Source organism: Leptidea sinapis, chromosome 39 (assembly GCF_905404315.1).
Source record: "Leptidea sinapis chromosome 39, ilLepSina1.1, whole genome shotgun sequence".
NCBI classification, from domain to species: Eukaryota; Metazoa; Arthropoda; class Insecta; order Lepidoptera; family Pieridae; genus Leptidea; species Leptidea sinapis.
This window is the reverse complement of record NC_066303.1, coordinates 1335179-1352815: the sequence shown is the minus strand read 5'-3', so window position 1 is coordinate 1352815 and position 17637 is coordinate 1335179. Positions and strand designations below refer to the sequence as shown.

The 17637-nt window shown below is 33.2% G+C and overlaps 1 protein-coding gene across 1 annotated transcript in view; it reads left to right on the top strand.

Annotated features, from left to right (window-relative positions):
- The window catches only part of LOC126976108 (uncharacterized), a 130644-nt gene that overhangs the window by 31487 nt on the left and 81520 nt on the right, over positions 1 to 17637 (top strand). The window lies entirely within an intron of this gene.

The window sequence follows — 17637 nt, the reverse complement described above, 5'->3', positions numbered from 1 at the left end:
ATAAATAAAATAAATAAATAATTATAATTGCATAAGTTGATAAAAAATGCGATGCAATAGCTTTACCGCGGCAGTCCCCGAGTGCCACACGTCTTTTTTTATAATAGCTTCTACCAGTCAGTTTATTCGCGTTAAATTCATCAAAGCTCGTGTGGTATCACCCCATCACCACCCGTGGTTGTCGTAAGAGGCGACTAAGGGATACAAAGACCGTTGGATGGGCGTCGGCATTTTTAAAAGAGAGCACCACCAAGAACTGCGACCGCCAACCCGCCTGCCAAGCGTGGCAATTATGGCAAAACCCCCAAATGTGATTTTGACCCTGCAAGGCCCCGGCCTCCAGTCCCGGCGGCCCCGCTCGTGGTGTCCACGGTAGCAGCCACATAAGCAAAGGGGCTGGGGGTGCTTAGTATCTCCGGGTGCGGCAACGCTACCACAAACGAAGACCATTGGCCATGGCAACATACAATATCACGACACTGCGGACCGACGAGAAGTCTGGAACTGGAGGAAGTTTTGAACAGCTTATGATGGAATGTCGGGTTAATTAAGGTCCGAAGACAGAGTGAGGAGTCGATAATTCTAAATTGCATCTCTATATGATGAACTCCTTCTTCATGAAGCCAGAACAACGCAAATGGGCTTGGATAAGCCCCGATGGTGCTACCAAAAATGATTAAAGACGCAGTGTTGGTAGGCAACACCACATTTCGAAGGCGTCAATTCTCTGCTGGTCCACTACTTTCAATGTCCATGTCTCTGCCCCGATAGAGAAATATGGAAAACATGACAGTTGTTGAGATGTTATTTTGTATGTTTGAGGCAAAACTTCGTGTGTGACTCCGAATCGTACTTGACTAGTTTTATTTTTATGAAACGAAAGCCAGTGTACATATATAAAAGTTATACCGGTTCAAACTGGATTACAATAGGAGTAAATGAATGCGTACAGCGTAGCTGGTCTAACAAGTCCGCCCACGGCTTCTGAACATCAATGGGGAACATGAGAGGATCATTCCATAGACTAAGAATATTTATATGCGAATGTACGACCAGACAGTCCGATAATTATTATTGCGGAAAGTAGCACTTAAATCTGTAGATCTATTGTGCCCCCTATGTGACGGACGATGATTTGATGACTATGCTCGTTGTGATATGGTATTTGGGTAACGTTTAGAGAAATTTTCCCTTTTTTTTATGATAATAAGGGGTACGACGAGCAGGACGTTCAGCTGATGGTAATTGATACGTCCTGCCCATTACAATGCAGTCCCACTTAGGATTCTTGAAAAACCCAAAAATTCTGAGCAGCAATACAACTGCGCTCGTCACCTTGAGATATAAGATGTTAAGTCTCATTTACCCAGTAATTTCACTAGCTACGCCGCCCGCTACTGGCTAGCGGCGCCCTTTAGCCTTAACACAGAAATGCTTATACATTACTGCTTCACGACAGAAATAGGCACCGTTGTGGTACCCATAAGCTAGCCGGCATCCTGTGCAAAGGAGCGTCCCACTGGATTCCCCCCTTAATAAACATTTGAGAGGCGCAGTATCCTCAGTGGACACAAGTTGGGTAGGTCCTCTGTCTGGATATTGAGGGCTTTGAGGCAACCTGCTCTCATTGCGGCGATGATGGCTTTACATTCCATAAGGAATGTGGTATTCGGGGTATAGAGGTATTCGTAGGCCTCTTGGCAAAATGTAGATTGCCCAGATTCACTGAGGCAGACAGCTCGATAATTCGTGACTAATTTTTACTTTTCATTGTGTGCATTTTTTATTTATTTCATTAGCTAGTGGTTTTATATTCAAAATAATAAGGAGCTAATGCCAAGCGTGGCTGACTGTTTATAAATTGTCAGTCAAAACCCGTTACAGTAACATGCTGTATCTCCGTTATGTTAGATGTTCTTCTCTCTCGTACGCTTTGTCTGTCTATACGCTAGTACATTGTAAGTCTATAGATCATTCTTAGGTCCAGGGTTCTAGAAGGCGTCACAATAGCTAATTCGTTATCAAGTATATTATCATCTCTATCACAAACAGCTATAATATATGGCGCTATATATTTTAGCATCGCAAGGTGTCATAGTATTTTAACCTAACCGGTGCATTGTTGCTATACCAAAAAGCATCTTACACCATCACCATGGCTGCATTTATCCAATCAATTAATATATCTTGTGAATTTTCATGAACCCTATATTTATCCGTGAAGATGATTCTTATCTTACAATGAAAAATTTTTTGCTTTGTAGGTATTTAGTGATTGTAGTGCTACCTCGGCGTTCTCCAAACATGCGAACGGGATAGATTTTTTGCGATTTTTTCATGAAATTGACAGTTTTCGATAGAGTTCTTTTCATTTAATAAATTGTATCAAAATATTGAGCAGGCCAAACGTAAACGTTTTTGTAAAAAGAACATTATCAAAGTTTCTATAATCTATAATAAAGTCCCAGCTACTGTTCAGGCATTATCTATAAATAAATTTAAATGTTTTATTAAAAAATGGCTCTGTCGTAAACCCTACTACTCCACAGCTGAATATCTAAGTGATCAGACAGCCTGGGACTAGATTATGATTATTTTATAGCAATAGCAATGAAAGTACAATATTGTATATTTTTATTAAAAAGAGCGCAAAAAAAGAATGCTGAGAGAGTTTCTAACGTTACTTCTTCTCTCTCAGAGCGCTATTTGTTTCCGAAGCGGTAGTAGTATCCAGTATATTAGAAATGACATCAAAAAGAATTCTAAAGGAATCAATTTTGAGAAAATAAATGCCTTTTATCAGCAATTAATTGGAGCTTATTTAGGGATAGAAGAAACGGTTAAGGTCTTATACAAGTATATAAGTGGATGGTACACCACCATGTAATGGAGAGACAGAGCGCGATATTAAATTAACAGCGGACCCAGTCGTGTGCAGAAGGTTAAATACATATCCCTAGACATATAGCTACGTCTGTGACAAAGTCTTATCCACGTGTATGGAGAGAGTGAGAAGAATTCATTTAATAGTGAATTATTTTTGGCCGCCTTAAGCTACCTTCTGATACAGACCTTTAGTTAACCATACAGATGGAGAATGACGCGCGGCTGCGATTCAGTGAACATTCTAGGGAATTAATTAATTATATAATTATAGGAGAATACGAATCTAGAGCAAATAGTGGATAGGATCGGAACTTAACGTCAACGATGTTGAACTTACGTGAACAGCATCGCTAAACGCAATCGAATAAAAAAAAGCCCACTGAGTTTGTTACGCCCGTTCTTCTCAGGTCTGAGGCGTACCTTTTGGAATGGGTTGTAGTTTGACTTTCATTAAGTGATATTATATCCTCGTTTAAATAAAAATATATTTGAATTTGAATAATTTTATACACATAATATTTAGCATCCGTTCGTTTCGTTTCTTTTATAGTGAAAACTCAAATTCAACGATAACTTTCAATGTGTTAAAGATTAAGTTCATTAAAGTACAGTCGAAGACAAATATATATAATTCGTTTCTCATTAAATATCAGAACGGTGTGCCAAACGAGCATCAATAGAATATTATTTATAAATAAACTAAGTTTTATTTTTTTAGTATTTTAGATTGGTGTAAGGGTGCTATGATGCTGATTCCTATTATTGTAATGATGAAAAATCAAAAAAAAAAAAAAAACTGTTGTAGCAACAACAGAAACTACAGAACTATTAACAAAAAAGTCAAAACAATGAAAACTTCAAAGTGACAGCACGAAAATATCAAGACATTGTACCTAACGATAATGAAACTGTTAACCGTACTGGCGCAACAGGACGAGCGCGAGGGTGTGAAAGGGGAACGTGAGGAGGCTTCACGTTATAGCGAGGTCCAGAATTAATGTGACCGTGTAGTACATAATTTTATCGTTGACTGTACACAACAGCAAAGTCGACATAAGACATGTATGAAAGTTTCACATAACACTTTCACCGCCAGCACTCGATCAATTTAATTCACTAATTGCCTTTTATTTCTAAATTGTGTTACCAATATATTGCGTTATAATTAAAGAAATCTGTTTTGGGAGTGAAATTGTGTACAAGTTTTTGGCAATTCTCTTGTGGTTTATCGAATATGGGCAATACAGCACCTGCAGGCGACTGATGGTAAGTGATCACTTAGGCCCATACTGTCTTGCAATACCAGAGGAATTCAAATTGAAATATTTTTAAAATCACTCATTGAACGTAAAAAACAACCACCCATTGGAAATAGTATCCCTCACACCTGAGAAGAACGTTCGCAAAAAACTCAGCGGGCTTGTAGTTCAATGTAGTATCAATAAATTTAGTTTAGTTCCCGCTTCTTATTACGCAGTATTTACATCCTCTTTGATGGAATGTAAAAATCTTGCAAAGACAGCTTTGACAATTAATTAATGAATATTAACGAATGGCTGTATGGGCTCGAACCCTTTGCCTGTCCTAATAATGGCCGAAGAAACCAAAAAAAAAATATTAACAATAACGCGAAAATCAGAAAATTTATGAAATCTGTTATTTATTACAAAAGTAGTAATACAAAAGTTTAAAAAAAAAACAACCGACTTCAAAAATACTATTCCAAAATAATAAATATAATAATATGCACTAAAAAGTATAAAAATAATTGCGTATTTTTATACAATCTAATTAATTAATCTAATTCTAGTCACGATTATTGCGAAAGTATTGAGGTAACAAACATAAAAAAACACCAATAAATAATAATAGGTATTTTTTTTTGTTTGCGCCTCCTCCTTTTTTGAAGTCGGTTAAAAACAATTACAATTGGATATTTTCAATAAAGATTAATATAAATTGAAACATTCTTTTAAAGCCATTAATTATGAAGGTTAAAAATTGTTTCAATCGTTTTTTTTCTGACGAAAGTATCGCGTTACGTAACGAATCTTTCGTTATTAATTAATTAAATTTAATTAATCGTTCACCCTCCCATAAGAAGTTATCACTTCAAAAAAATTACTTTAATTGGAATGTGAATCTCAGCCCCCGCGAAGATAATAAATAGTTAATACTACATTAAAGAAACAAGTTTCCAAGCGCGCGTTGACAAGAAAATATGAAATATAATCGGTAGAGCTGTCCCACATTACGAAACGTCATTCGAGACTTCCGCTGTACTTGATGTGGGCCGCGGCTGACACCATTGCACTATCATCATCTTATTTGAGAGAGATTATATTATAAGGCACACTATCGCATTATGTAACCCATTCCTACAAGAAAAAAAATCATTTAAGCAAGTCAGAAAAAGGCGAAGTGCGAGTCGGACTTGCCCATGAAGGGTTCCGTAGTTGATTGAATGAAACGTAACTACTTACAAGATCTCGTTCAAACGTTCGTAATGTACATCATATAGTTTTAGTTTTATCATTCTCTTATTTTAGAAGTTACAGGGTTACAGGGGGGGGGGGGGGGGGGGATTTTACCACTTTGTAGTGTCTCTCGCACAAACTGTACAGTTTAGAAAAAAATTATATAATAAACCTCAATATCATTTTTGAAGACCTATCCATAGATGGGTATGGATTTGATAAAAAAAAAATTTGAGTTTCAGTTCTATGTATTTAGTATATGTATGTATGTAGTCCCAGAATTTATTGTTTTTTTTTCTATTTTTGTGTGAAAATGTTAATGCCTTGCCTTATATTGCCTTAAATTTATGTGAAATAAAGATAATTTTTTAAAGCCTCATTAAATATTTTTTTTATTTGCTACTGTTTTTTTTTCATTTGCCAGATCTTTTTTAAGCAGATGTAGGGCGTCTATTGTATATGTAAGGTTGATGGATAACATTTCGAAATTTATTTACAGTAAAAATTTTGAATTTTCTATCATATTTAAACTTCAAAACGCTTAAGGAAAATTAAGGCATCGAGCAAGATCGAGGTCGATTTTTTTTCAATTTTACTTTCTCTTGTTTTTTGACTTTCTCTCTTGTTTGATAAAAATTGCCAAAATCCATGTTATCATCATCATTATCATTCCACCGTAAAATTAATGACCACCATAGAGTTTGTGTGAATCAAAAACACTTGAGTTTTGCTTAGCTGGATTCGTATAAAATCGAAATACTTTAACTTTTATTACTTTTTTACCCATATTTTTTTAGTATTAACCCAACAAGTTTTGTACCATTTCGGAATGCTGAATAAAAGCGCCAAGTTTTGATTTCACTTGCCAAGGCACTCTAGTACATTTTTATTCAGGAGGCTCCATCATAGTCGAGATATTTTGAAAATATTAAATTAATTGTTCGGCCAAGTGTTATTTCTAAGAAAATTTGGGACAATATTGTTATATTTTTTTTGTGTTTAAAGATATGTTATTTGCGGCTGTGTCGACACGTTTCAAATGGACAAAAATAACTAACAATCACAATCACCACAAAATAGTAAAAAAATTGAGAAAATCTGCTTTTATGTTTAGTGGCTATTATTTCTAAAGAACATGGGATGGATTTTTTTCTGATTTTTTATGATGATGTTTACCATCCGTCCTATCGTCCCGTTTCGTCTTGACATTGAATTTAACCGTTAGGCGTTAGCTTCGAAGACTCTTCCTGGATGCCTAAAGAATGAAATGCAATTTTTAAATTCTACTTTTTGATTAAAGTTTATTTTCGGATTGATTCAGTTAATTTTTCTTGTACATCGTCGTCTCTGCTAACCATTAAGAAATCGAAGTTGTACCTGGCCAATAAAAGGTTCTCCACTACACTAGATAGTTGCGAATCACAAGAACGTTGCCGACCTTATAAAGTATCGAATAAATGTACATTCAAGTTCGATATGCAAGTACCCACAATTATATTTCAAAAGGCTTTAGGAAACTCAGTAGTATAACTAAGTCCTTGCTTAATCGTCGCATAATGCAAACTGCGTACAACAATGCCTCACACGTGCATTGCATAAACATAGTTGCATAAATATTCAATGGCGCACCTCCTCACATCTTGTTGCACGATAAAACCCGCTAATAAATTGTCGGTACAGGACCGCCCATGCAATGGCAACATTCGTTTTGATTTTTACGGCTTGTAACATCACGCAAGCTGTCAATTTCGTGTTAAAGCAGGTTCACATGGATCGATTTTTTGTAGTTATACTTCTTATAACGCGTTAAGGAAAAATATTAGAGCGAATTTTTACGATGCGCGCTCACACCGTCACGGAAAACATCCTGACGTTAGTTGGGCAACTATACTATTTGTATCATATTTCAGTTACCAAGCCTCTTGTAACTCAAATATCTACAGAATCATAACCAATGGACGAGAATAAAATTAATTTCAATATATAATTAAAATTTATATAAAAGTTTCACAAGTATTGGAAACAAATTGGTATGAACTTCACACTAATGTATGAAGTTCGACTAATATCGATTCAAAATGTTCGGCAAAGATCGCGTATAGTGAGGAATTTCGGGAGTGTGGAAATAATATTTGCATTATTTTACAAGACGAAATAAGATTGCTTAGGTACTTTGCTAAGACAACATAATATTTCAAATTTGTTAATACGGATTTAAAAATAGACCTTATGGGATAAACTGGCGTTAATTGTTTTTTTGACATTAACCTGACATAACCAAGAAATTAATACATCTTACAAATAAATGTGTAGTTTATTTAATTATATAATTAGTATTAGTAATTAATTATCTAAAACATCTTTAAACAAACTTTAAAAATAAAATCGAAATCAAGAATCTATTTATTTATCATTTTATTAAATATAATTTGAAGGATTTAACTTCTTCTTTTGAGTTTGCAGAACCTGTGTTGGAGAAGACCCCTCTTTCTAACGAATAAAAATGCTAGCGTAGTTAACAGAACATAAAATACCCAAATAAATAAATTAATCTGAAACATAATATTTAAAAATTGTTTAATAATATAGTATAGTACATTTGAAGGTAGTTTTATATTTGCGTGGCTCGCACTAAACTTGTAAACAATGTACAATCAAACAACTTTAATACTTGTTATCGTCTCATTGTGAGGTGTAATTAATGTGCGACCACTGTGACTATGAACTAAGGTAATTTATAGTTTTTCGAACGATTTTTATCTTACAGGAAAACGGGCAAAGTACGAATTTTAGTTTTTTTACTGCTCCAAATTTAAAGCAGGCAAAATTTAATTATGTTATTTATATAATACTTTAAAGATATTTAAGGTGTTATTGTAATCATAATTATAATTATATTGTGACACGCCCTAGTGACAGAAGCGCCCCCATTTTGGTGCCAACTTACACTAATAACTGATGCGGTGTATCTGTGTTGCCGTTCAAAAGCGCCTTTTAGGGATCTTAAATTATATGAAATCTGAAACTGCTCATATAAAACATGAAATTAATATTGTTCCAAGATCATTGAGGACGTGATTAATGATATTGAATATTGCATCAATGTTCGTTAACGTGGCATTCAGAATGTTGTTCTCAATTTCATCGGTTTTTCAGTCTAGTTATTCCTACATTGTCATATAACGTATGTGTCGAATTTAGCTTCAAATATTTATATTCAAAATAGGTTTTAAAATCACCTTTTGAAAGTCAAAAACTACCACCTATTCGAAATAGTATGTGTGTGGATTGATACATCTACTGTACTCAACAACTCTTGTTCTTTACGTATTCATTTACATTTATTTATTTTTTTGACTTACTCGTGTAAGGCGTTGAGTATTGGACGTTTCGTATTTTTCACTTTACATATTCGTAATAAGATGAAGTAAGTAGGTAAGTAAGTAAGATGTAAGTCTTCATTTAAAAGAGTGGCAATGAGTTTCTTGCTACTTCTTCTCATTTTATCTCCCTTTAGGAAGTCATGGTATTATTGAATAATAAGAAAAATTTTTTTTGACATATTTTATAAGTGTCAATTCCGTCACCTACACGAATAAAATGATTTTAATTATATTTGATTTATGCCTATAGACCTGAGAAGTGCGGGCGCATGAAATTCAGCGGGCTCCTTCTTTTTAACCGACTTCAAAAAAGGAGGAGGTTCTCAATTTGTCGTTTTTTTTTGTTATGTTTGTTACCTCAAAACTTTCGAATGTGTGAACCGATTTTGATATTTTTTTTTATTTGAAAGCTGGTGCTTCCCGAATGGTCCCATTGTAATTTGGTCCAGATCTGACAATGGAATCCATGGGAAAACCATAAAAGTCTTAAATTTTGCTATACATTCGTATAGCAAAGTGGACAATAAATTTACGAATAACTCATTATCGCGCCAACCGATTTCGATGATTCTTTTTTTATTGGAAAGCATATGCTTCAAAGATAATTTGGTGAGAGTTTGGTTAGGTTCTGATAACGGAATCCATGACAAAGTAACGGAACACTGTCTTTAATCAAATTGCAAAGTAGGTACTTACGTTTATTGCTGTATTGAAAAATTTAGTATATTTACACATATTTAGACAAATTGTTAGTTAGTGTACTTCAAATTCACTAAAAATCATAAAATTAAAATAATATAAAAAAAAACAACCGCCTATATATATAATGTGCACTAAAAAGCCTAAAAATAATTGCGTATTTTAATATAATCTAAATTATTAATCTTATTCTAGTTACGATTATTGTTATTTTTGGAATCTATTGTTTTGGAATAGTGTTTATGAAGGCGGTTGTTTTGCTGTTAAAAAAAAAATATAATATTTATTATTTAATAGGCTAAGGGCGGTCCATTCAAAATCTGTGGATTCGTTGAGATGATCCGTTGACGTTTATAGAATATTTAGTTTGGTGTATTTATAAAAGAGTGTTTTTTTTAGTTTTTTTTTAAACTTGCACTAAATTTGCATTGTTGAATTAAAATTTATGTTTGGTTTTCGAAAATTTCCTAATATTAGATAAATCGGTTAAAGATAATGGTTGAAATTTAAAATTAACATCAATTCCTGCCATATAGATGATAGACGTAAATTATATAAGTAAATTAACAAAAATCTTGGAAAAATTGAATAATTTTATCAAATTAATGTATTGTCCTCGATAGTTCTACAAAGTTTAAACGAAATCTAGCCGTTTAAAGTGGGTCAAAATCGCGCCTAAATGAGTCGGTTACAAACAAATATACATACAGGTAAAGCTACTAAAAAGCGTGTAAAAAGCCCTATAATGTATAAGTACTGAAGTAGATTTTTATGTGTTTGAAAATGGCAGGTTTCCTTACTTGTGATTTCATGAGCAATTATTTCGCCATGGTTATTTTTTATGTAAATCGGTCCATAATGGATTGTGCCCTAAGGTATCACATAATATTCACGACTTCATAATACCTGTTCAAATTCACATTTCCTTTTTTTTTAAAAAGGAAATGTGAATTAATATTGTCCACATTTTGAAGTTTATCCAGTTACCAGCTATTTCAAGTTTTCACTATAAAATCCCTATTCTCAATAATTCATAATTGTGTAACGATTTACCGAAGAATTAAACTCGCCGTTGGCAACACGTCCAAGTAGGGCTGTCAACGTTTTTTTTAGACCAAATATAGTATTTTTGTATTCAATACTCAAAAAAATTACTTTTATTTTTATACTTACTTTACTATATATATATATATATACTATAATACTTTATTTTTTTATTTTTTTTTCGAGAGGAGTAAAATACATTTACGTATTGAAGACCCCGAAACGGGGCCCATATGTCGGGCTCGGGTGTAAACACCCCCTACCGACTAAAAACCTCCTCTGTGCTGATAGCCCTGAAGGCTTTTACAGCGAAGCCGGGCGGGGGCCTTGGAGGCCGAAAATGTAGTTAACAGGCGCGGGGCGTCTCGGAAGGAGACTCGAACCTCGGACCGCCTGCTCACTAGGCTGGATGGAGAGAAGATCACTAACGATCTAATATATCTGTTAGTCAAAAAAAAAAATAACTTAATTAATTATAAAAATATTGTAAAATCCTTTCTATGAATATTTATATAATATATTTTATTGAAGTTATACTTTAGGTGCGTTATGAAAAAATGATGATAGTGAAATTTTAAATTTTACTGTAACACAAAAGTTACATGTTGAAGTTGGTTCCTAAAATTTTCTGACGCTTGCGTCATTCGTTTCTTTTTTTTTTGGTTTCTTCGTCCATTATTAGGACAGGCAAAGGGTTCAAGCCCATACAGCCGCATTCAATATTTAATAATTAATTGTCAAAGCCATATTTCCAAGATTTTTACAAAATTGTTCTTTCTAAAAACGTAGAACGTGCTACGAGGAATAAATCATTTTAATCATTTTTGCTTCGTTAGGCCAAAGAATTATAACTTCTTGCGGTATATACATAAGTATACAAACACTTTTTTGATAGATTTTTATTTTCATGGAACCCTTTCTTACTATCATTAGGTACTATCTTATTTTAAGTTACAGAACACATTTAACTCTGCTTTTATCAGACTGTATACTTTGTTCATCACAGAAAATATGCGCTCTGTATGCTGATAAAATACAGTAGTTTCGCCTACTATATTACTATATTTTAAAATTAAATAGTAGGTTACTATATTTATAGAAGGGTTGGCAACCCTACGTGGAAGTAGGACGACAGATGATTGTTTTAAGTTTTGTTGTTTCATTGTGTCGAATGCTTGTAAAGGTTATGTTATGAAATGATCGTTCGTGACTTCGTGTGCGTCTGGCTGTTGTATCAAATTATTGAGACATTCGGGATTTTATTACCTAATTTAATAACTTTTATTAACATTTTGACGTGAATATTGTTGTTAATTATGTGTCAATAGTAGTAGGGAATTCAAAAAGGGAGTGACAATATCGATATCTGAATAAATAGTCAAAAAACTTTATTTTAATAGGTTTACAAGGCGCTTTTAAATATATGTTATAAGTATTTCTTCAAAATTACTGAATCTACTACATCTTCGGAAAAGTAGAGCTCGTGAGAAGAACGTAGAAGAAACTCAAAGGCTGAGATCTATAGAGCGTACTTAGACTCTGCTCAGACCTTACTTACGTAAAGCTTAGCTGAGTGGAAGCTGTGCATAATCTTTGATTTCGTTTTTATAGTTGTTTGAGTAGTAGGGATTCGCCGGTTCTGGCTCACAGTAGTAGGGATTCGCCGGTTCTGGCTCCTCGATTCTGGCTCACTTGCTCGTGATGCCTACTAAAAAAAAAAAAAAAGAAGTTTGGTGTCAAACTGGGGGTTTTGATGTATTTCCGAGCGATTGCGCTGATCCGTTTTTCGATATCTCTTATAGTTTCAAAGTTAGCTTTTTAAATTAAACAGATCCATAATCATTAATAATCACTGGTCATTTAGCTAATGATTGGTGAGCGACTCAATGTCTAAATTTCCATGAACGTGATACAGGTAATTTACTAATTACCTCTATCACATTCGTTACTACGATTAAAAAGACAGTTTCTGTATTTATTATTTATTTTTAAAACATGATTTAAATAAAGTATATAATAAAACATCATTGCAGATTGTATCATTTTCAAAATATTTGATGAAATCATTCAAACTCTTCTTATTAAACTTAAAGTATAGATACATTATGCAGTACTCGCCACACACTGCGGTATATTCATTCTGTACTCTTGCAGTATTGTAGTTATACATTCTGCAATTCCTTTGTAAAAACATCAGCTGGAATCCCTGAGGTGGACGACCATATGAATCGAAGTATTGTCCAATACCCTGCTCATCAATGTGTATTGCAACCCAGTGAGTGCCTGGCTTATTATCACTATCTAAATTGCTGACAATATAACAGGGCGTTACAACATATATCGGCAATCGGTTTGCCGCGTAAACATTATTTTTAATACTGGGATCGATTTTGTTCAAATAATTCTGTATCTCGATTGTATTCATATTAGTTGAGAACAGGGTCTTGTCAGTTGCGATGATTGAATAGTTATGTGGATCATAATAACATAAGCACTCAATAAATAAGGCTTTAATGTATCTTATTCATGTATTTAAAACTTATATGGTTACAATAAAACAAAATATCATTACAAGCGATTCAAATATAAATCTATGAACATTTGATGAAATTATATTTTCATCAATTTTATTATAATATAAAAGCTGATTGAAAACGAACTTTGTACCTACATACTTACGTAGTCATTAGTACAATCTGGAAATGTTGACTCCATTAAACTATCAATAATTGAACTTATCATTTAAGTGCCATTATGTTTCACCATAATAAAACAAAATATCATTTTATATACATATTTTTATTATATAAATTTATAAGGTAATCTAGTATTTAATCAACATAAAAAATACACAAGGATACAAACGATTCAAACATTAATTATTATATTCTAACTGCTGTAATCTACAGAAATATTACGATTTTTATCAATTTCAATAACATTATCGAATTCCGCATAAACAATACAGTTAATTGTTTGTGTAAGAGCTGATTCAAAACGAACTTCTAATCTTACACTACCATGTTTTATAAGATTCCAATGACTTGAAGAATTTGCTGATAAATCGGGTGTTAAGTCGAAGGCTAGCAAGCAAAACCCTTTGGCATATTGCTCTCTTGATACTCCATTGCCTTCATTTAGGAAATGTATACCTGTTCCTGAGAATAACGTATGATAGACCGTAGTAAAAATATTATTGTCAAACGATGGCTGTAAGGCTTTTGAAGGTATCTGTTGTCCATCTATGTATAAACAAAATGTATTAATATCATAATTTTCGAAATTGAATGGGTTTTTTGTGAGACTACCATTAAAGGATGCATTATTCACAAAACCGACTATACACCTTTTGGGTATTTGACCAAGGAATATGTTATCAAGGGTTTTCCCCTGAATGCCTGATGGTATAGTTAAAACTTTGACTTCTGCTCGCGTGATTGGATATTTTGCTGTAGTAGATGATAAAACTTTTTGATGTGCAAGTAGCACAGTTGGGTTGATTCGTGCTCTTCGAATAATAAGAGTTGCATCTGTAATAGACACTTTAAATTTATGGTCAGTTGATGAAGCCATGAGATTGAAATTTTCTCTAGAACGAACTAACTTTACGCACATGTCAACGCCATTAATCAAAAATTTTTCTTGATTGAATAAATCTCCATGTAAATGTCCTATCATTTCTATTTCTTTGCTTTCACTAGCCAATTCTTGTCTTTTAATAAATCCTTTATTTTGTTCATCAGTTGCATCCATTTTTCCAGCTGAATCTTCATACCATAGACCACAAGTGAGATGAGATTCTTTTGCAGCAGGTGCATAATTCAATAGAGTTTCAATATAAGCTCGATATGCATATGTATTATTCGGTGGCGATACAAGTTTTTGATTTAAATATACATCAAGTTGACTGAAAAGTGTATGTAACCAATTATTAACTGGGGCCACAACTGTCGGTACTGTCAGTTTTGTATAATCTTGATTCAAAACTTTAGCTTTTATATGGAGTAAAGTATGGGATAAATCCACATAGTCATCACCTGCCCCAGGTACTTGAAATTCTATTGGTCCATCATCAGCAAGTGATGAAATGGGCTTATAATGAATCCATAGTCCACTTTCAATGCTAGTTTGAGTTGATGGTAATGCAAATAAATCCAATTCGGACTTAATGCATTCACAAGACTGACTATGTAAAAATGACATATTTAATCAGTAAATATATCTTTGATTTGTTTTTGATTCAATTTTAATTTCTTAATAGCTTTCGCTTTCGCAGTCAATGATGGAATGATCGCAGAACGACGTTTTCGTTTTGTTATATACCCAGATCCAAACATGTTGATATTATCTATTTTAGCATCGGCTTTTCGTTTCAAATTTGAGCTGACTTCTTTTAGACGAGTTTTTATTGAATCTTCCATGGGGCGTGCATTAACCATATCTGATAATATACCTACACCGGTACTTAATGCTTCTTTACCAATAGTTCGAACACCACTAGACAGTAGTGGTAAAATAGATCTAAACAGCCCCCCAAGAAAACTTCCGATTCCATGACCTCTTTGATACGGTGCTCCTTTATAAATAACTCCGATACCCGATCCGGCCTGGTGAGTATAATAGTGTTCATATGGACATGAAATATTATCACGTTTGCCGTACATTATAATTTTTGAAAGTGGAGTTTAATGCACACTGTTCCAAATTGGAATGGTATCTTTTGACCGGTGCTTGTTCTTATATCTATTTCGATTGTATCAAATTCTCTACGCATCACAGGTAGGTAATGGGGAGGAGAGAAAACGTGCATTTTGTACGCTCCATATATGTATTTTGAGGGATCCAATGGTATTATTCGTAAAAGGGGTGTCATAACATCTCCAACGATTTGAGGCTCCACTATGTCACAATAAACAAATAATTGAGACGGTAAACCCAAATGCAAATTAGCTGGACACTTTCCAAAATTTTTTTCAACGAGGTTCCTGTTTGGTTCGAACCCTAGTTGAAGACATAATTTAGGTGATAGAGTTACAGATTTTATGGATTCATCCGTTATTGTAGCAACTACAATCCTTGAAACCTCATCGCACTTAAATTTAATTTTTTCTCGAGTGTTATTCAGTGCCATCAAAATATGATTTATGTTATCGTAATTTGTGGCTGGAATATGTGTCTTGTAATAAACATATGACGGTTTACTTTCATTGGGTACTTGCATCAACTTTGTTATATAAATAATGTTTTCATGTTCTTGAACGGTGAACATAGTGCATGGGTACTGAAATTCTACTACTCCAACCCTCCATTCACCTTCTAGTATTGTTGGTTTTGGCAGTTTCGTAGAAAATAATGTTGTTGTATTATCAGGAAAATAATCCATAGAACTATTGCTTAGTAAAGTTAAATAAAAACTATCTTTATTCATATTTTTTTCAAAGTAGAAGCTAATATCCAGCTATTAAATTTATTTGGATAACCTCTCCACTTCACCAACAATTCTTTTCTGTTACCGGTATATCGAGAGCGTATTATTTTATCTATTTTGTATTTAGTAGTGGGGTCGAATATGATTTTTTGTAACTCTTTTTCATAAAAAGTACCAACTATCTCTTCACCTTCTAAATCCTTTAAAGTAAATACTACAAACGGAGATCGGTGTATTATAGTAGATACGATGAATATTTCGTCACTCCAATTTGATTCATATCCTTTTTGGAAAATATGTTTATGTTTTGTTATTCTAACATAATCTCCAACGTGAATTCTTGGATTCACCATACTAATTGATGTTTTTATCTTACTTTCTCTATCATATAAATTTCGCCATACACTCATTATATTTGTATTATTAACATCACATGGACACATTTTTATACTAGAATGAAAACTATGATTATATGAATGCACTAGATCTTGTAAAACATCAATGTATTTATGAGTATTTTTGTGTGTAAAATAGCGCCACATTTTCATTTTAAGAGTTCTCTGAAATCTTTCGACAATACTTGCTTTAATATCTGGATTATTGGTTGTATAATAATTTATGTTTTTTAATTTAAAATATTTTTGTACATATTTGGAAACAAATTCAGTTCCTTTGTCAGACTGTATATGTGTAGGTGTAGTATTAGCTTCAGCAAAAATACTTTCAAAGCATTCCTTAACTGTTTCAGAGTTTTTCTTTTTCATTGCTCGAACATACGCATATTTACTAAAGACATCAATAACACAAAGTATGTATTTGAAACCATCATTATATTCAGAATAAGATCTCATATCACTTAAATCGGCCTGCCATAACTCATTAATATTAGACAAAATATATCTGTTACGAGGAAATTTTCTTTGAACAGGTTTATGTAATGTATATGTTTCTTGTGATTGTAACCACTTTAAGACACTATTTCTGTCCATTTTACCCTTCATTGCTTTTGACAATTTATCAATAGTGCTGTAGCCAGCAGGATGTGATGCATCATAATAAATTTTATTTATTTCTAATATGGGGTCCATTTTTCCCAGTCCGATCTTTTTTTTAGTTTCCCTGTGTACTTATTACTTGTTGGTGTAGAAAATTCTTCGTCAGGTACTGATTTAGCTTCAACCTCTTTTAATTGCAAATGGTTTATAAAATCCAATCGCTTTGGGTTCCCGATATAAGTGAGTGGTACTTTTATTTCCTTTAAAGTTGTTGCGAATTTTTCCCAACCTATAGGTTCACTTTTCTGAAGAGCTCTCAAGGAATCACTCACCAAGTCCACAATATTACTCCCAGGTATTTTTTCATTATCTATAATCACGGTACCAGATTCATCCCAGCTTATTTTATTTTTATTCAAGGAAATCAAATTTAGTAAAAGTTCACCTTTTTTAGCATATGTTTTCGGTATTAGTTTCAGTATTTCAGAGCTCGTGTATATTTCTCCAATATTTTTGTTAACCTCCAATGATGTTTGAGAAGGAACTACATTTATTTTATTCACATCATGATTTATATAATCAGTATCGATTTCATTATGACTTTGATTAAAACCAATATATGAATCATTATCATTTATAAGTGGTATGTGGTATGGTTGTCGATCCTCTTTGACGAAGTTTAGATATCTTTGAAGGGTTTGCAAATATAAAATACATTTCTTTCG